The sequence below is a fragment of the Capsicum annuum genome, chromosome 10 (assembly GCF_002878395.1).
Source record: "Capsicum annuum cultivar UCD-10X-F1 chromosome 10, UCD10Xv1.1, whole genome shotgun sequence".
Lineage (NCBI taxonomy): Eukaryota > Viridiplantae > Streptophyta > Magnoliopsida > Solanales > Solanaceae > Capsicum > Capsicum annuum.
In genome coordinates this window covers 176456022-176478059 of record NC_061120.1, presented here as the reverse complement: position 1 = coordinate 176478059, position 22038 = coordinate 176456022, and the positions used below count along the sequence as shown (strand labels likewise).

The 22038-nt window shown below is 32.1% G+C and overlaps 1 long non-coding RNA gene across 3 annotated transcripts in view; it reads right to left on the bottom strand.

Moving 5' to 3' along the window:
• LOC124888151 overlaps nucleotides 1-19960 on the bottom strand; it is a 37721-nt gene extending 17761 nt beyond the window's left edge. The window contains exons 1-3 of one of the 3 annotated variants that reach the window (XR_007046200.1): nucleotides 18789-19960; nucleotides 16625-16828; nucleotides 3834-4067 (exon numbers count right to left, since the gene is read on the bottom strand). This is a non-coding gene — a long non-coding RNA (uncharacterized LOC124888151). Of the gene's footprint in view, nucleotides 1-3833; nucleotides 4068-14379; nucleotides 14435-16624; nucleotides 16829-18788 lie in introns of those variants that run through there. The other 2 variants (XR_007046201.1, XR_007046202.1) reach the window with 2 other exon arrangements.
• Nucleotides 19961-22038: the final 2078 nt, after the last annotated feature.

The following is a 22038-nucleotide window of genomic DNA, read 5'->3' as shown; positions in this document are numbered from 1 at the left end:
TGTTCGAATGGGCTTTCTATTTGTATTTTGTTAATCTTATTTTTTCCTGTTATTTTATGTTTTGTTGTTAATACATATAGATTTTTACATCTTGCTGTAAATATTTTACTTCCTGGGGTTAACTCTATTCCTGATATTTTCCAATATAATACTAACGATTTATCTATATTCCTATCTGTTACTGCTACTGAATAATTCGCACTTATTATAAATTTAAATTTTTGGTATATTAGATTTCCTTTTACGGCAGTTATTATGCTTTTTTCTATAGGTTTTATAATCCTATCGTCTGCTAAATATAATTCTATTGGTGTATCTATTCCTTCTCTAAAACATGCTTTTATTAATATTTCTGTACCTCCAAGGTGTACATATTTTATTGGATCTCCTTTACTTTTTATATCATTTATTTCTTTGTTAATTATTCTTTTTGTTACCAGTGGTATACTAGCTTTTCCTTTTGCATATCTGCAATCTATTACATGTTCTTTTTGGCATACTACATAATATTCATCCTTTTTCCTAGTAAAAATATTTTTTATTGTTGGTATTTTAAATATTTTATCTACACTTAAATCTAATTCTTTTCCTTTTATTTCATCAAATATATTACTGTCAAATATTATCTTTTGTTCTGTTCCTTCATCATTTAAATATTCTTCCTTTGTTATTATTTTTATATCTTCTTCAGTCATTTGATTCATCTATTTCACTATCTGTTTCATTATCTGTTTCGTTTTCTGAAATTTCATATATACTATCTTCACTTTCTAATTCATAATCTATGTAATCTATTTGCATGTATTCGGTATTTTCTATTTTTATTTCTGATATTTGTTTATTTTTTGGATTTTTAGGTAATTTACAATCTCTAGCTAAATGTCCTAACTTTCCACAATTATAACAAGTACATTCTTTTATAGATTTCTTTTTTCTATATGGTCTTTTATGTTTATAATTTTTTACATAATATCTTTTTCTTGGTTTTTTATATTTATATTTTGATTTTTTATATTTCTTATATTTCTTATGTCTTTTTCTTTTCTTATAATATCTTTCGTCGCATCCAAATTGCGGTGCTATTTTATTTTTGCAACAAGCTAAATTTCTTATTAATGTTTTTTCCATTTTTAATTCCTCTCTATATTTTTCACATAAGTTTCTATACCATTGTTGTAAATATTTTATTCTTGCTCCTAACGTATCTACTATTTTTGCTTCTTCCCAACTTTTTATTATTTTCGAACTAAATGGTTCGGGTAATTTATTAAAATATAATTTTCTTATTTCTTTACTTTCTTCTATACTATATGCTCCTTTGTAATAATATTCTTTAAATGCGCAAGTATATTCATCTATATAACACATATTACATATTGCTAATTTTAACATTAAATTTCTGTTTGTATCTTTTTCTTCATTTTGTTCTTCTTCGATTGTTGTCGTACTACCGAATTCATCTTTTATAGCTGTTTCATATTTTTTTAATAATTCTATAGGTGTTAGTTTAGTTGTTGTCGATGATGTTCCCTCTATAGGTTTATTAGTTCTTAATACTTTTTTACTATTTTCGGTTAGATTTGCAAACCATAGTTTTACTGATCCTATTAGTGTTTTTTCTATATATTCCGGTGCATCCATTATATTTATATTATTATCTAATAATTGTTTTGTCATATATCCTGTCCATAATTGTATTGTTTTTTCTGTATCTATTACACAGTCTAGATCTAAAAAGTTATAATTTTTATTCACTATTTGTTTTGGTATCCATTTATCATATTCATTATATTTTTTAAACTTATTCTTATAATATATAGGTTTTCTTATTTCTGTTGTTTTAGGTATTATATTTTCATTTTCTTTTTTGTCAAGAGTATTTATTTCTGTTTGGGTACTTTCTAAGTTTTCCTCATAAATTTTTTGTTCTTCATTGATTTCTAAATTTTTTGTATTCGTTAATATTTCTGTATATGTTTCACTATCTTCGGATTCATAATTATCTGTCTCTTCAATATCTATATTATTTATTTCTAATTCTTCGTTTTCTAATTTTTCCTTAAATTGATTTATCTCATTTAGTAATTTCTGTTCTATATCTTTTTCTTCTTTCTCTTTTTGTCTTTTTTCATATAGTTCTTTTAACATTTGTAATTCCTTTTCTAATTCAGCAATTCTACTGTTTTTGGTTTCTTCTATTTTTCGTATTTCTTCCGTAGTTTGTTGTTTTATTTTTTCTATTTCTTTTTTCCTATCTATCTCTTCATTTTCTTTTTCTATTCTTACCATTGCTGTTAATTTATCTTCTAATTTTAATTCTTCTTTTTCTAACATTAAATATAAATGTTCACCTATTTTCTTATATCTTCGTCCTAGATTAGAAAATACTATTTTTATTTTTGATCCTTCGTAATTTTCATATATTTTTTCATCTATTATAAATTCTTCTTTATTCATTTTATTGTGAATAGGTCGTGTTGATATACATATTCTAAACTATCTATTTGTGATTCTAATTTCGATATTTCATCTTTTTGCGTGTCTATTGAATTTTTACTAACTCCGGCAAATATATTATAATTTAGTCTTTCTATTCTTATTTTTAATTCTTTACGTTTTTCAGAGATAATTTGTTTTAATTCTTTATATCGTTGTATTTCGTTCATTCTGAATTATATTTATAGTATTTCGGTGGATATCTAAATCTAATTTTATCATAATTAGGTGGTATATATTTCATTCTTCGAGATTTTAAATGTGTTATTAATTTTGATTCAATACTAGATATTAATGTAATTAAATAGGCTAATTTTTGTGGATTTTCTTTTGTTTTATTTAGACTTATATATTCTGAATAATTACTAATTAATGATTTTTTAATTTTTCTAAAAGCTTCTCTATTTTTAAATGGTCTTCGCATAATTAATTTAATATTTTTGTAGGTAATTTTTTAAGTAATTTTTTAACTCTAATCTAAATCTAACTCTAATTCCAATATATATCTCTTCCGTTCTTTTTAATTTACTGTGCTCTGATACCATTTATAGGGGGGTGCGCGGATTAAGTAGATAAAATAGATTTAGTAGGTTTCTAGTGAATCTATTTTTATTTATGCGTGGATATCTTGTTTTAATATCTTTTAATAATTTACTTTTTTCGTAAGATATATTCATTAAGTATTTTATCCGGTAGTAATTGCAGAGTTACAAATTCTTGTATAATAATTTATCCTATCTGTACTATAATATATATCTAATTCTAGATTTTCAATGCTATTTATTATCTTGTGTTGTTCTTCTCGTAGTGAGTTTTTTAAATTATACAAACTATCACATGTACTTCTATCTAAATTTTCTAAGGTTTTTTCTATCCATATTAATTTTTCTTTTAGGTCTTCCGTTATTTTTCTAATTCGGTTTCTATAACTAATTTTTTCATTCGGTGCTTTATTTTACAGATAGTGAAACCAAGTGGTGGCAATGCTTGGGAAAAGTACTATTTTCTAGAGTATGCAACTAATAAGGGGAAGAAGATGTGTGTGATACGTTGCTTTATGTTGATCGTTGTCTTGAATTTTAATGTATTATTTTAATGTTGAGTAGGATTAGTAGGTTTTATTTGGATAATTAAATTTTGTCATAGTAATTACGATGGTAAAATTATAGGATGACTTACATAAATCCCTAAATGTGTAAGTGTTATTATATTTTATCCCAACTATTTGGTTAATTACATCATATACCATTTTTTTAAAATTGTGATACATTTGTTTTAACGTGATACATATAAAAAATGATACATTTAAAACTGACTAGATATTTATTTACGGAAGTAACAAATTCTCTTTTATTTTGGGGAGTAAATCACGTACAATCAGTTACATAGTGAATTAATGAGATTCACAAAATCAGCAATGCCTCCAATCAACTTTCAAATTTCAAGCGAACAATCGAGTCAAATTGAGTTTCTTCGTTCTTTCGTGTGATACATTTGGTAAAAGTTCTTCTTTTTACCGTCGCTAGAACTTTCCTCATTCTCCGCTGCCAATCACTTCCCCCTGAAGGTTTCTTCGTACATAAACGCTAGAAATTAATATTTTTATATATGTATCTGTGTTGTTTAATATTAACTTAAAATCCATTTAAGCAATTAACTCACCTTTTTTTGAAATAACTGAAAAATTTATAATTTAATGTAGTACATTTACGATTTAAAGAGGATGGATTAATGGTGATGGAAGATTTTTTAACTGATGATAATTTGGGAGAGATTTTAGGGAAGTAAATCCTTGAAAAAAATGGCTTGAAGATGGAAGGCGTTTTAATTGATTATAATTTGGGAGAGATTTTAGGGAAGGAAATCTTTGGAAAAAAATAGCTTGCAAGAGTTAATGGTGGAGTAAAAATAAGATGTGGAGTTTTGTTGACATGTATCAAGAGTAAAGTTGAAAATCAAAATTTTATGTAAATTTTTAGAAGGTAAGGGATATTGGGTAATATAGTCTCTTAAGTTTGAATTTTGTGTAATTTACCCAAAATAATAATTTACTTTTTAATCAACGGGCCTTCCCTGTACAATAGTTTGTCTCTTATTATAATTATTATGTCATCTTAAATTAATTAGCACGGTTGTCTTTTGTCGAAGACCAATAATTTTTTGCTGGAATTCGATCCACCTATACCGATAAGGACTTCTTGTATATATATAAACATTGTTGAATCCATGGTCTCGTGAACTCATCTACGTCACACTTTTGGGTATCAACCTTGAACCCCGTTGCGTAGTTACGTATTAAATGTGTACTTTAATCTACGATCCCTATTCTCTTCTATGTAGGATGTATTAGTGAAATAATTACTTTTTACAGTGTTAGTGAAATAATTACTATCCTCCCACGGTGATAGATAGAGTATAAGAAATTAGCAATTGTTGTCGACATTATTTGTTAGTGTGCTAAACAAGGTTAAATCTATTGGACCGGTTAAATTGTCAAGGATTTTTATTTAGGATCCAGGCACAATTATTATCTAAAGCGATTTTAAAAAGGGTTTGCTGTTAGGCAGCATGTTGATGTGGATTAGGTCGAAGGTTTAGCTTTCTATTGTCTCTTATCTCCCTTCTCAGTTTTAGTATCATCCCCTGCTCCTAATTACCTTATTTTAATATTTCTTGATTTAGTATTTCTATTTCAGTTTAATTGTAATTCGAGTGTACTTTGTGTTGTGGTCCGTAGTGATTACATATTTTATGGTTTCATTGATACGATAGATTTGGTGGAACTCCATAGATGACGACATGGCTTTGGTAATGCATTAGTATATATAATCCTCTTGAAAAATTATGTGGTTGAAGGACAGGATTTTAGCAAACATAATTTGATATTGTTGATGAGCTTTACTCGAAATATAAAAATAAATAGTTGTTATTGGTTTATACCAGCTGTAATGGAGAGATTTGGTTGAGAGAGATCTTGTAAAACTGTTCATTGAAACTTGAATGTAGATAATTTAGGTAGCTTCAAAAGGGTTTGAGAGTGCTAAGGAGTATTGTCAGTGTCAAGCTCAAGGAGCTTCTTTTGGTCCTAGTTGTACTCTTGATGACTTTCCTGGCATCCCTTCGTCTGACACTAATATTTGGGCCTATTATATATGTGTGATATTTTATAGATAAGGAATAGTTGTTGAGAAATAATTGCGAGAGAAGGGCATCATCACAGACTTTGTTAGTCATATTTGTGAGTTGCTGGTTAATAATATGAAATATATTTCTCTGGTTGTTGCCTGTAGATCTTCAAAGCTAAATACCATGATTTATAAAAGCTTGAGTGACATCAATAGGTGGTTGAATTTTTTTATCGCATTTCAAATTATTACACATCGTTGTCATATAATCATATACAAGTTGATTATTGTCCAGAAGGAAAGCAACAGGGAATAGGCCCAACGTAGCCTTCATTGAAGTAGTATTTTCAGAGGTAGTTGAAGATTTGTTCTTGTTATCAATATCTTCATTCACAGAATAGTGAGCACAACAATCCTTTCCAGATGTAGTTAAGTATTTGTTCCAGTTATCATTATCTTCAATCATGAATTTATGAGCGAAACAATCCATGTGTAAGCAAAAGCCAAATTAAAGATTAAATAAGACAACATAGACGCCAACATCTAACACCAAAAATATCAAAGAATAATCGTTGTATTCAAACATCTCTTGTTATACCCGTTTGTTGTCAATGTATGAACAACATTAGCAAGACAAACACTTTCATTTACTTATTCATATTGTGATGATGAAAGAACATAAAATTTCGGGTTATTGGATTAGAACAGTCGCGCTAATCACAGCCAAATAGGAATTTTACAAAAGTAGAACAAAGTTATTAAATAGGCTAAATCAAATTTTGACTTTGTTTGTTAATATTTTCTAGCTTGATAATAAGTAGATAAATACTCATCTCGCATACGTCTGAATTAAGAAATTAATATTTGATTAGCGAAGAATAAATCAATATTAGGATTCAAAATTATACAAAACTTATTACATGTATCTGTTATACCAAAAGTGTGACTATATAATTATTCATTTTCACTTCCCATATAAGCGGGAAAAAATAAAAAATTAGTGTATTCAAGTCTTAAAGTGTAGCTTCGGATCTGGTTTGTAGGTCCACGAAAGAGGGTGGACTAGGGGTTATTGAATGCATAACATGGAATGATACATCAGTAGGTAAATACGTATGGAATGTGGTTAGAAAATTAGACAATATGTGGGTGAAATGGATGAATCATATCTACTTAAAAGGGCAGGATTGATGGCTATACAAGGCTCTTGTAGACACATGCTGTTATTGGATGAATATTGTGGACTAAACGAGAAGTTCGCAGCAGGGTATGTACAAAATGGTTGGCTAATGACAGATGGGAAATACATAATCCATAGTGATTATTGTAGACACCTAACTTTGTCCCTCTCAAAATCTAATTCATCCATTTTTACCTCACGTTATCATACACCCGCACCCATGTGATTACACCCCACAAAAATACAAAAAAAAAATTACCAACCCTTAATAAATCTCTAACAAATTTTATCTTATTTTAATCATGCTAACAACCTACCCTTACCCCACCCCTACCCCACCTCACCCACGTAACCACCCCTCCCCCATATTTCTTTTCCACAAAGGAAAAAAACATATACACACTCAGATTCCATCCAATTGGGGGCCCACAATGAAGAAAAACATATACAAAAGGCATTTTCCATTTTTGGGGGAGGGACCACCAGGGATTCCTTTCTTTTTCCTCTAACAATATATATTTTCCACACTCAAGAAAAAAATGAGGTGTGACAGCTCTGGCGACTCCGCTGGGGACAATTTCATATTTGAGCTTATTATTTTGGAGTTGCATCGGCTTTGTTTGGCATTATGGGTATATAGACCTTGTTTGTGTTGTTTTATGTTATTATATTTTTTTCATTGTTGAGTTCCTTTGTACTCTTTATTTATAGTTTTTATCTATGTGTACAACTTCATATCTAGCATCATGTGCATAACCCGAGTCATTCTTTCTGCAATAAGTCCGTAGTGCACGCTGTGTACACAACCTCTAGTTGAGTCACCCTTATCTTGGGAGGGAGAGCCGTCGGCTGGTATGGAGTGGGTGGAAAGCTAAAGCAGCCACTATCGATCATATGCTCTCCCGAACAACCTTGTTAGTGAACCCCAGCATAGGTCAGCCTTTAGGTCATGCTTATCTTCATCATATTGAGACCTAGTGGGACCCACTTGGTCCTTTGTAGGAAAATCACCTCTAAGGCATCCCTACGTGCTAAATATTGCATCTTTGACGGTAACGAGGTCATTTGACAGACTGATTTGGGCAAAAGCACGAGTTAGAAATAAAATGTGTACGCAAGAAATTGTTGAAAAAAGGGAAGAAAAAAGAGTGAAAAAAAAAGAGATTTGGTAGTTTTTAGGGTTCTTTATGGATTTTGTTTTTCACAATTCAAACTTTTTTTTTTACTTTTTGCACTCATTTCCCCAAAAATTAAAAACGTTAAAAAGATTTTCCTTTTATTTCTTTAGTAAGTATTCACAATTCGAAAAATCTAAAATAATATTTTTTTTCCTTTCAATAGGAGCTTTGTACATTTTTATATAATGAAAATATCAAAAAAAAATTTCTTTCATAGTTGTTAGTGTCATTTTTATGTGAAATGTCAAATTGAAAACTCAAAAAGATTTTATTGACGTTTTGCATCTTCTGTTTGTACTTGTGTCTCTCAAGTCAGGGTGTTGGTTATTTAATCCTTAATTTTCCAATCTGGACGAACTACGTACCCCTGATTCTTCTCTTTCGAGAGTGAAATATGTAGGCAACCTATTGTTAGTTCGGAGATCTTATTTGAAAAATTCAAAAAGATTTTCTTCACTCTTTATTTAGAGTAAGTGTTTTATATACATCTTTAAAAGAAAACTGCAAAATTTTCCTTTAATAAGTTCAAGTTTTATTTTCATATGAAATTCAAAATTGAAAACCCAAAAAAGATTTTTATTTGGTAATCATAGATTTCATTTTTGTATAGGGATGTTAAAGCTGAAAAAATTCAAAAAGATTTTCGTCAATTCTTTTGACAAATTGTTATTTTCTTTTTTTCTTAAAGTTTCAGGGAATAGAAAAAGAGTTTAATTGACCATTTTGGCAAGACTTCACGAACTACGCACACCTGATTCTCCTCTCTCGGGAGTGAGATATGTAGGCGTCCTTCTTGGGTTCATTGATCCTTTCAAAAAAAAGAAGAAAAAAGAAAAAGGTTTTGAGAAAGTGTTGAACTCTAACGCATTTGTTCTCTCTTATCCAGTTAGTTTAAGATGGTTGGTTTGTGGCATTTTGGCTGGTCCTTCATATTGCACCAAGTCGAAGAGAAAGTTATGGCCAACAGTAAGACTGAGGTTGTGGTCACTAATCAGATAAGGAGTTCGGGGAATGAGAATTTAGAAGCTAATGAAGAGATTCAGAAATTAAGGCAGCAAATGATAGAAATGCATCGAGCTTGGGTTAATGGGTTGTCGCCTCCTCCATTTCCCACTGATGATCTGAAATATCTTTCTAGCTTTCCTTCAGTGTCACATTCACAGTTTCCTATTGTTGTTAACATGTTAGAACATGCATCAGGATCTATTCTGGGGCAACACTATCCAAACACTTCCAATATTTATTTTCTCACTCCTTAACACAAAGCTACCACATGCTCGGCTTCACCTATTGTTTATGTTTTTGCAGCACCACCCTCACCTGAAGCTCCTACTTTTGAGGTTTATCCACAAGTTGTGCCTCCCTACTCTGCGAGAGAGCCTGTATTGAATATTTTTACTGATCAACATCATGCTATTGAGCCCACATTTAAGTCGACTAATCTTTATGGCTACACTCACCCACTTGAATTTCCTCTTAACACTGAGAAGCCTGTTATAACAGAAGAACAAGAGGAAATGACTAGAAAATTTAGAAGTTTGGAACTGGCTATGAAAGACCTCCAAGGACTTGAGGGTACAAAAGTGTCTCATATAAATATCTGTGCATGTTTCCAGGTGTACATCTTCCTCTTGGTTTTAAAATGCCAAAGTTTGAGAAGTATGATGGACATGGCGATCCTGTAGAACATTTAAGACGTTACTGCAACCAGCTAAGGGGCGCTGGAGGGAAGAAAGAATTAGTGAGAGTCTTTCAGGTCTAGCTTCAGAATGATTTGTTGACCAAGACATCGACAAGTGAAACAGCTGGGATGATCTAGCTAATGTATTTGTGCAACAATTTCAATACAATATGGAGTTGATTCCTAACGAGAAATCCCTGACTAATATAAAGAAAAAGAGTACTGAGACTTGTTAGGTGAAATTGTCAATGAAAGAAAGTAAGATAGTGAGGTATTTATTCAAGCACAGGATAAAACATATTATCAACACTTGTTACCTGCATTAAGCAAGCTATTTATTGAGGTCCTCAAAATCGAGGAAATCATAGAGGATGGAATTAAGACCGGCCGTATTGTGAGTTTTGCAACATTAAAAGCGACTACTCAAGCAATTCAAAAAGGTTCGGGAAGTGTCAGAGGAAAGAAGTATAAGGAAGATGCATCTGTCATTGCAGTTGGACAATAGACATGGGCAAGAGGACCACACCATAGTTACCCACAGGCCCAAACCCAAGCTTATGCCCAAGCTCCACAGAATCTTTTCCAAAATTCATTATACTGTATTCCCCCACCTACATATCCACTATACAATGCACAACCCTATGGTCAATTCCCTTCATACCCATAATAGCGTACACCAACTCTTCAGAGTCATCCTCAAACTCCACAAACATACCAAAGCCCTTCTAGGTCTGATTTTTGATCCAAGCCAAATAATGAAATGAGGCAGAAGTCAAGAGATAGCTTCACACCAATTGTAGAGTTGTACTCCAGTTTATTCCAGAGATTGAGACAGAGAGGCATGATTACGCCTCTCCTTGGGCATACTCCTAATCGGCATTTAAGAAATTTTGATCCTAATGCACGATGTGCGTATCATTCTGATGCTCAGGGTCATAGTATTGAAGATTGTCGAGATTTGAAAAGAAAAATTAAAAAGATGATTCAAGATGGATTAATTATGGTGCAGAACATTGACAGTGAGGGAAGCTTCAGCCATGTTGATAGGCAAATCAATGGCTAAGTTGTCAGGCTGAGCAATTGAGAAGTCACCCCTCTCCCTACTAGGAAGAGGTCTGGTAGTTTGTTTTGTTTTCTTTTCTGTTTTCCAAAGTATTTCAGGGTTGTAGTTCGGGATTTATCTTGCTTTGTCCCTTTTTCGTTTATGTTCGAATCCTCTATCCTTTATTCCAATTAAATAGAGTGTCCCTTTTTCCCTTTGTGTTCAAATATATATTGTTTGTTTGTTTTCTTCACATAGTGTATTTTATGTTGATTCTAGTGATATGACATGCTAGCGAAATTTTCATTAAGTTAGTAAAAGAGAACATCTGAGAAAATAGGTAGAGTGCTGAGACAGTTGGTGACAAATTGAAGCCTTCTTTGAAAATTAAGGCACTTATTTTGAGAATCACAAGAATAACTTGGTCATCAATTGAAAGACATGTCTCAATTAGGTCAAGTAGTGGCTGCGTGAATAGAATGAAAATCAGCTCCACAAAATCATGAGTAATTCAATGTGAGGAATATGAAATAAAAGTGGAGTTGTATACTAGAAAAATGCAGAAAAGTAGTGAGGCACAGACTCAGTCAAAGTTAATGCTTAAAAGATGTCACAAATGATCTTCATCTTTCATTTTCATATTACATGATCGGTACTGGCATTTTCAAGGATTGATATGACGAAGGCATTTCATTCTGCTATCCAAACATTGTGTCATCCTTTGTTTACCCCATTTGATTCTTAGTGTTATTTCTTTCATACCCCTCTTTTGGAATCAAGATGGAGTCAGCAAAACTCAAAAGAAAAAGTGTCGAGCAAAAGAACAAAGTCAGAAAGTTTCAAAAAAAAAATGAGAGAAAAAGTATGCCAAAAAGAAAAAGAGGAGAGTGTCAAGAAAGATAAAGTAAGAAAAGTCCCAAAGAGAAAAAGAGCCAATAAAATAAAAGAAAGAAAAATCAGATCAAAAGAAAAAGCAAGTTGCCAGAACTACGCATGACCTGATTCTCCTCTCTCGGGAGTGAGATACGCAGGCTGCCCTACTAAGGGCTCAGTCCAACCAAATAAATAATTTAGAATTGCCCAATCAAAAGAAACTGGGGCATGATTTAAGCCTCATTATTTGAGTCGATTCCAAAAGTTGTAAGTCCCACCCCATTTCAAGTGTCGTTTGGACCTCATGCCATTCTTTCTTTCTAACCCTATCCAAAAGCCAAGTTACAACCAAAGAAAGGCCTTCAGATCAATCTTTGAGAATGTTAAGGCTAAGCATGCAAGGGATATGATGATGCATTTTAGGAACTACTTGTCGTCCTCAGCATAAGAAATCAAGAGAGAAGTAAAAATGAGAGAGTCTTACTGGTGAAAACCTTCACGGGCACCATAGGGCGATGGTAAGTTGAGAAAGATAAAAATTAGAGAGTGTTATCAGTAAAAACCCTCACGAGCACTTTAAGACGATTATGATTTGAGAAAAATAAAAATAAGAGTCTCATTGGTGAAAAATCCTCACGGACACCATAGGAAAATGGTGAGCTGAGAGAATAAAAATAAGAGAGTCTCATTGGTGAAAAACCCTCACGGACATAAAGACAATGGTGAGTTGAGAGAAAGGAAGAGGCTTATTGGCAAAAACCCTTCAAGGCGCCACTAGCTGAATGAGGTCTAAATGCAATTGACCTAAGGAAGCAACTCAGTTTCGAGACCATTAACTCAACAACAATCGGTAGAAAGTTTGGATAAAAAGATCAAACTGCTTAATCCAAAATGCATAGCATATTCATTAGAGTTGACTATCATTTTTAGATGAATTTTTCGTTTCTTTGTTTTAAAGGGGGACACTCATTGTCTTTTCTTTCTTCTCTTTATTTTTATTTTGTTTTCTTGAGTCAATTGTCCAAATAAAAATCATTGTCATTTTTCTCTTGTCTTTGAGTCAAGTTCATATCAAAACAAGTGAGAAAAGATTTCAAAACTGACTACAGCTTCTTCAATTACACAAAGAAAGACAAAAGGCCAACATATGAAAGAGACGTGATTTTGAGCCGAAATAAGGCATACAGAAAGTTTTGTCAACAGACAAGTCTAGGAATTCATGGAAATATCCAGGTTCAAAGGGTTTATCTGAGAAGCATGACAAAACAAAAATATTGTGTTTGTTTCAGAGTCACTCTTAATAATCCGAGTCGGATCAATGATGTAGCGAGTCAATGACATATGCTAATAGTTGAAAGTAAGATTAAATGTGACGGGGGCAAGAGCGATTGCCGCGAAAGTTAAAGCCACAAACCAGCCACCATTATTTAAACTCACAAGTTTTCTTTGATAAAATAGGAAACATTTTACCTTCAAATCAAGGACTTCAGAGTCTAAATATCAAAGGTTGTAATGCCTCACTTCCACAAATACAGGAGACAAGGTTGTTGCATAGATTTGGTAATCAAAATCATGGTAAGAACTCATCATCCAATATATCTAGGAGACACTTCCTTGTTGGGAAGATTCAGGTCCATTTATTAGGTGATGCACTTCCTAAATTGAACCTTCACTCCTAGAAGTTGCACTTTTTTGTTTGGGTAATTCAAGCAACATTTTTAAGGAGACGCACTTCCTTGTTTGGGTAATTCAAGCAACATTTTTAAAGAGACGCACTTCCTTGTTTGGGCAATTCAAGCAATATTTTTAAGGAAACGTACTTCCTTGTTTGGGTAATTTAAGCAATATTTTTAAGGAAACGCACTTTCTTATTTGGTTAATTCAAGCAACATTTGTAAGGAGACGCACTTCCTTGTTTGGGCAATTCAAGAAATATTTGTAAGGAGACACACTTCCTTGTTTGGGTAATTCAAGCAACATTTATAAGGAGATGCACTTCCTTGTTTGGGCAATTCATGGAACGTTTGTAAGGAGACACACTTCCTTGTTTGAGTAATTCAAGCAACATTTGTGAGGAGACGCACTTAGTTGTCTAGATAATTCAAGAAACATTTGTAAGGAGATGCACTTTCTTGTCTGGATAATTCAAGCAACATTTGTAAGGAGATACACTTTCTTGTTCGGATAATTTAAGCAATATTTTTAAGGAGATACATTTCCCCGTTTGGGCAATTCAAGCAGTATTTGTGAGGAGACACACTTCGTTATTTGGGCAATTCAAGTGACATTTGTGAGGAAACACACTTTCTTGTTTGGGTAATTCAAGCAACATTTGTGAGGAGACACACTTCCTTATTTTGGTAATTCAAGCAACATTTGTAAGGAGACGCACTTCCTTATTTTGGTAATTCAAGCGACATTAGTGAGGAGACACTGACGCACTTCCTTATTTGGGTAATTCAAGAGACATTTGTTAGAAGACACACTTCCTTGTTTTGGTAATTCAAGCGGTATGGGTAAGGAGATGCACTTCCTTGTTTTGGTAATTCAAGCGGCATTTGTGAGGAGAAACACTTCCTTGTTCGGTAATTCAAGCAACATTTGTAAGGAGATGCACTTTCTCATCTGGGTAATTCAAGCAATAGTAACGAGATGCACTCCCTTGTTTGGTAATTCAAGCGGTATTTGTAAGGAGATGCACTTCCTTGTATGGAAAATTCAAGCAACATTTGTAGGGAGATGCACTTCCTTGTTTGGGTAATTCAAGCATTTGTAAGGAGACGCATTTCCTTGGGTAATTCAAGTGGCACTTGTTGGGAGACGCACTTCCTTGCCAGTTTTCATTTGTCAAGAGCCCGCCTGAAGAACACGGCGAATGCATGAAAGTCAAGCAATAAGGTAAAGGAGTTGAATTTCAAGCAATAAGGTAAAGAAGTTGAAAGTCAAGTAACAAGGTGAAAAAGTGAAAGTCAACAGATTGATGAAATTGCAAGTTAGGAGCCCGCCTGAAGAATAGGATGATGAAACTCAAGTCAGGAGTCCAAAAGCAGCTGCATCGATAGGATTTTTTGTAATTTCATTTATGTTTTAACTTGTAATTTTCATTTTGATGTAATAACAGAGCCACGGACCGGAACCTCGATGGAACCTCACTCGACTCTCCAGCTCGGTATAGTCCTTCTTTTTCCATTCCTTTGAGATACCCTTGACTTGATTCCCTCATAACTTGGATAGATAGGACGTCCTAAGTCAAAGACTTGGTTGCCTTTCTTCTTTCCGTTTCTTTCCTTAAATAATGGCCGGGTCAAAATTTGGTCTCGTTGTCTCCTTTTTTGTCTGAAAATATTTTGTGTTTGCACCCAAAAAGGGGCATGATGTAGACACCTAATTCTGTCCCTCCCAAAACCCAATTCATCTATTTTTATCTCACGTATCATACACCCTCACCCATGTGATTACACCCCACAAAAATACCAAAAAAAATTAACAACCCTTAACAAATCTCTAACAAATTTTATCTTGTTCTAATCATGCTAACAACCTACCCTTACCCCACCCCTACCCCACATCACCCACGTAACCATCCTTTCCTCATATTTCTTTTCCATAAAGAAAAAGAGCATATACACACACAGATTTCATCCAATTGAGGCCCATAGTGAAGAAAAACATATACAAAAGACATTTTCGATTTTTGGGGAAGGTGAGGGAATTGTGTGGCCATATAGGAGAGGTGCATGGAATAAATAAAGCATACCAATGCATAAATTCATATGGTGACACATTATGCATAAATGATTGATGACTATGGCACCTCTCTACCTGCCTAAGGTGGGGATAAGGTCTGTGTATTTTGTACCCTCTCTAGACTTCATTTACTACTTGTAGAATTACACTGACAATGTTTTTGCTGTACAGAGCATGGCTAAAAAATATTTTTGGTTATTTCATTTTCAATTTGCGCTATTTGTCAAACTCTAGTTCATATTTTAGTCGACTTGAAATATGCAAAAAGAGTCCAAAATTTTATTCAACAAATAGTGTAAATCTCAAAAAAGTTGAAAATCCTCATAAATTAAAGCAAACACCTCCCTCAACAAGTGTTTTTTCAAGCTTGTCGACAACAACATCAAATGCTCCACTTGTTCCTACTTGCTGCACATCTGAGAATATTTTCGCTACTTCTTCATAACAAAGATAGAGTAGGTATGGATATCCAACATTTCAATTGCTTGAAAATTTAACAAGAAAAAAAGGGCGGTAACTTCTTCCTAAAATCCATCAAATTCTAAGAAAAGTATAAAAAAATGTATTTATTTTGAATTATTTTGACATTTATAATCCCAAATATTTATTTCAGATTTGATATTCTTCACTTTTTGATCACCTCTTTTATACAGGCAAAAAGATTTTGGACTCTGTTTACAGTATAAGTCAGTCACTAAAACTTTAGGTATTGGCTTCACTTACTGAAAGAATCATTCACAATGAAGAAGCTAACCACAATTTTCAGTAATTGGAGCAAGAGATCAGCTGGTAGTATCCTTACTCGGTAATGTATTCCTAGCATTTTCTTCTAAGGGAAATTTGTGTATTAACTCAAAGGCTTTTCAATAATGACATAACTTATGCCTTTTAGCTATAGCATTAGCAGCTCTGTTATGTATATTGTTGATTTCTTTTTCTTGTCAACAACAACATTAAATTCATAATAGGAAAAACACAAAAAAGATCATCCGTGAAGAGAAGTAGATTAAACATGATTCCCCACAATTTCTTCCATTCATGTGTTGATTAAAAAATTTCATAGTGACTCTATAGAACAGAAGCATGGATTAAAAATGACAACTTGATAACATATCAATAAATCTCACCTTAAAAATCTTTAACCCACTAAAATCAAGAGAAATTTATTAAGAACTAAAACAAGGAACTATGAATTTTAATAAAGTGAGAAGAAAAATTATTCTCAATTATTAACCCGAAAGAAATAATTGATGAAAATGCACCAAGAGTAGGGAAGAAGAGGAGCGAAGAGATTTAACGTACCTGAGAACAGAGGCTTTAGAATCGATCAGCAGAGTGATAAACAGGTAAGAGCAGCGAATCGGTGTTCAAACTTCTCGAAATATCATAGCTCTTAATTATACCCATAGCCTTGCTTGAAATTTCGACGACTGGATGAACTTGTTTCAAGACTTTGAAGATGTTGATCTTGTAGGTTTCGATGGACTTTTTTGATTTCTTCTTCGTCTTATCACCAGTGAGAGAACACAAGTTGAGATAATTGTCAGACGAATGAGTGTTAGAAACAGAGAATACAACTAAGTGAAACAACTGTTGTTGTTAAAAGCGGACCTTTGGAATTTTTTTTTGCAGTTTTTGGGTTTTTACGTTTGAAATCGTTGGATATTTTGTTTAAACAAAGCGAATACAATATTTTGTTTCAAGACAGTAAGTTTGGGCAAAGAGGAGTAACACGACAAATCTATTTCATACTGATTTGGCGAAAAAATATCATATGCATTTGTGTACGTCAACCCTAGCAAAGCATAAAGTTGCATCTGCTCGAGGTTGGTGTCTATCTAAGATTGAGAAAAAGCTGGAAGTGTCGCCTGTTCGCATAAGACATATATTAGCGATCCACAGGACAGGATTTGGCGATCTTCCAGGATTGGGTTTTTTTTAAGTTTGGGGGTAGATTAGTAATTTCATTTTAAGTTTTTTGAGTTGGTGCTTTTAAGATAGTATATATATATATAGAGAGAGAGAGAGAGAGAGTTTAGTTTGTATAAAATATGTTGATTCATATTGTATACATTACATATAGGTATACAACTATCATGTGTTCATATATAACTCAAAAGTATTTTGTATAAATTATATTTAGTCATAAAGTGAATTTGTTTGTATATTTTTATCAATGTGTTTGCAATTTTGTATTTATTTTATTTTTTTCACATACATTTGAATTTGTATACATTTAAATTTATATATTTATACATATAATCTAAATTTACACCCATTTTAAACTTTTGAATTTGTATGAATTCATATTTATCTTAAAGATATGAGTTGTAAGTGTTTGTATTTGAATGTTAAATTCAGAGTTAATTTTTATTTCTATCAATTCTACATTTGTATTCCTATCATAGCTAATTTTCATGAATAAATATATTGAATGTATAAATGATTAAAACTATATTTTAAATATTCTGAAAGCCATACAAAGAGATGAAATTTTAGTTTGAATTTTATTTTTGTATTTCAAAAATTAAAAGGTAAGTTATATCAATATATATGAAAAGAAGTAAGAGACAAGAGATTTGAAAAAAATATGTTGGAGAGAATAAAGAAAATGAATCACTCCCCTATCCCTTTTTATCTCTAAATATAATGAAATAGTAATAAAATCTGTTAGTTAATATTTGTATATTAGAGTCCTAAATATATTTAATCACTAACTAAAATCTATGAAATGTAATTACTAAGAAGTTAGTTAAGAGAGATATAAGTTGGCTATATGTGAAGTTTTGCTAATTTTAAAGGGATCATGAATTGAAATTATTAATTTGAAGTTAATTTTTTGTTTAAACATGTAATTTGGATACCAAAAAAGTTACACCTTTTATTATAAACATGAAAATCTCACAATTTATAAAAACTACCAAAACTTACTTAATTTTAATATATTCTTTCCACATAGGCAAAACATAATTCATAAACAATGTGTCGAAATGTCTTAAGGTGCCACATTAATAAATCACATATCTTCAAGTTTCTTTTATAAATAAATATTTGCAATTACATGTTATTATAAATTAATCCAGTAAATTAATAACAGTAATAACTAGATATGTCCAAAACTACCACGTTTGATTTGAATTTGTAATGCCCTCAATACAATTTAGAATTTAATTGTGGAATTAAGAGAGAGAATCTTTTTTAGACTATTTACTTTTAGATGGGAAATAGAAATTATAGTTACAAGAAGGAAATGCAGAATTGAATGGGAAATTAAATGAAAATTTCCTGAGCTTCCACTACTGTATATACATTTGAGTAAGACGAGAAAAGGATAAGGAAAAGTCCACTCCTCTTCAATAATTATCTATTCATCTAGGCTCGTGTACTCTTTTTATTTATATTTTATTTCTTCTCTATTTTGTTACTCAAATCATTACAATATCAGCTACCAGAAAGAATATTTTACCTCAAGGATTTGTTTGAAATTAGAAAACCTGGTCAATAGATCTGCATAGTTTTCTCATTGTTGCATCCTCAGGTCTGAACTAGTACTTCCACAGTTGCTATATTGCCTTTCTTGATCATCTGTTTTTAAAGAATGCCAATCGACTGAATTAGAAATTGTCTCTAAATATTGATGAGCTGGGTAAATCCAACTTATAAGCCACTTGGTTGATCCTATACAATACAACATAGAGGGTCGTAGTATTTGGAGCTATATAAATAACACTTGCTGAGGTCCAATGAATTCTACTTGTACAATTGTAGCTTCAGGAAAACTTGATCACTACCAGAAAATTCTCTCTGACTCTTATATTGGTCTGCATAAGCCTTTATACTATTATGTTCTTGAGCAACTGCTGGAATTGTTGTCTTTGCATAAAAATCTTATCAACAACAGATTTTACAAACTCCAATATAGGCACCATAGACAAGTGATGAGGGATGTATCCATATAGAGCTTCAAAAGGAAAGCATTTAAGACTAGTGTGGTAGTTAGTGTTGTATCACCACCACTCAGGCATGGGTAACCAAAGATTGTTGGAAGTTATGCAACTTAAATAAGTTTCAATGCATCTATTTAATCTCTCAATTTGTCTATTATGGGAGTGATAAGCTATGTTGTATTAAAGATGAGTGGCCACTAACTTGAAAATTTTTTGCCAAAAATAATGACTCAAGAACAACATATCCATGGCAGTTACGATAGCCTCATGAAAGCCATGAAATGTGTGGACTCTTTTCAAAAAAATTGAGCAATGGTAAGGCTTATATAAAGATGAGACTACAAAAATGTGTGGATACCGTGGGAAACTAAAAACAAAAATGAAAATGAATTATAAATTGAAACCGGATTGGTGTGGTGGTTCAGCACCTCGCCCTTTAAACAAGAGGTTGGGAGTTCGATCCCCACCTCTGGTGAATGAAAAAAACTTTGTGGCCAGTTCCCTACCGCTTAGTGCGCTGACAACAGAAACAAAGAATTAGTCTCACCGCTGCCGACTATGAAAATACCTTGAAAAATAAAAAAAAAATGAGACAGAATAATAAAGTGGGAAAGTTTTTTAGTCTACCTATCTATAGCTACTAATATGACTCCCTTACCTTTAACTTAGGAAGTCCCTCAATAAAATCAGTTCAATATGCCTCCAAGCCTGATTTGGGATGGGCAAAGGTTGTAGAAGTCTTAGATAGCGTACATGTTCTGATTTATTCCTTTGGCAGACCTCACAACTAGCCTCAGATACTTGAACTTGACTCCCCTCCAGTGTGTCTTGTCCAGTTCCTCCAGTTCCATTTAAAATTTTTGACACGTGTCTATTTATCGATTCAATGGATCTGATCTAATTTCAAGGAATGCAATTTGAATAGACACTTTTTCAGATCGGATGGTTATAACCTTTCCAAAGGGTTGTGACTTTTCCGAAAAGTTGCACCTCTATGAAAGGGTGCACCTTTCTAAACCATTATTTCTCTTCATGAATTGACACCTTGATGGCTATAAATATCTTAATTTTTCCACAGGTATAGACATAAAAATTTGATGAAAAAATACTCCTCTTTCTAGAAAAATTCTAAGTGTGATTTGTTGTCGTTGAGTGCGTTCGTAGTTCGATAGAATTTGAGGTACTACTATTCTATTGAAATGATTTATTTTATCTTGGAGGATATATTCCATAACTTTGAGTACTTGAGGGAAATAATTTTCTTAAGGACACACCGTGAATTCGGTGGACTTGAATCTTTCTGTATCATCTCTTTTTCTTAAAGTTGATTTTACTATTTTTTTCAAAAAATAATCTGAAATTTATATTGATAGTTCTTCAACTGTTTGAAGTTTTTGAAACTTCATTTTGATAGTTCATAATTTGGTTGAACTTGTGTTGAAGTTCTTAACATTTGGTTTTGCTATTTTCCAAAAAATAGTTTGAACTTCATTTTGCTGATATTCATAAGTTGAGTTGAACTTATTGTTAAAAGTTTAAACTTGAAATACAGAGTTTAAACTTCATTTGATTGTTCATATGATGATTTGAACACGTGTTTGAATTTCTTGTTGAAAAATACAGATTTTACTAAACGCAAAAAATAACAATATTAAGGAAATTTTAAAAATATTTATTTTTTGTGCTTGTTTGGTGAAAGAAAAAGAAAATTTATTACCATTTATAAATCAAGTACCTGGTTAATCTATATTGGATCTGATTTTGTGGAGATTAAAATCTTTTAATTTCTACGGTTAGAAGAATATAAAAAAACTTCACCGAGAAATCAGTGTGAGAATTCGATTCGAAGAATAAAAAAACTTCATCGATTTGGTAAACTCTCTGTATTGATTTCAGGAGTTTAAAACCTATGGGTTTTTCACTCCGTTTGAATTTGATTCTGATTTGAAGTCATAAAAACTTCGTCAGGTCTCAAAATTTATTTGATTGATGATTTGAAGTTATAAAAACTTCATCGTTGACTAGAAATAAGTTGGATAAATATTAAAGTTTTTATTGTTAGTATTCTGAAATACTAAAGTGTATGTCAAAGATTGACAGAAAAATGATGAACAAAACATAACAATAAATTAATTTGGTTGCGAATGGTGTTGTCCCCAACTATAACCAATGTAGCGTCATTAATTCGTTCAGATATTGCTTTGGCAATAAAAACGGTTGAGAAACTGAAAAAAATTATTTTGGTGTGCACTTCGAAGATGGTAGCACATAATGTCATTTTGGTTGACCAAATTTGAAATGCAAATGTTCACAAGTATAGATCCTCATATTAGAAAAAAATAATGATTGAAAATTAATTGTCTGGTTTGAAAGATCTTATGAGTCATCCCAAGATAGAAGAGGATAATGAGTTAAATAAAAAATTATCAATGATAATTGCAAATCCTGTTAAAGATAATGCTCCAGATAATAAGAAGATGAAGAAGTCTTCTGGATAAGAAATAGGGCAGAACAAGAAAACGTTTAAAGGTAAGTGCTACAATTGTAGTAATGTTGGCCAGAAAGCTCTAAATAGTTAAGTTCTGATAAGAACAAGAAAAGAGAACGGATAAACATGTAGGAAACAACGGGAAAGATTGAAAATATGTGTACTATGATCACTTAAAGCAATCTAGTTGGAAATTCAAATGAATGGTGGTTTGATTCAAGATTCACTAGACATGTTTGTGTGTACAAAGAAGCTTTCTCTACTTATGATACCGCTAGTCC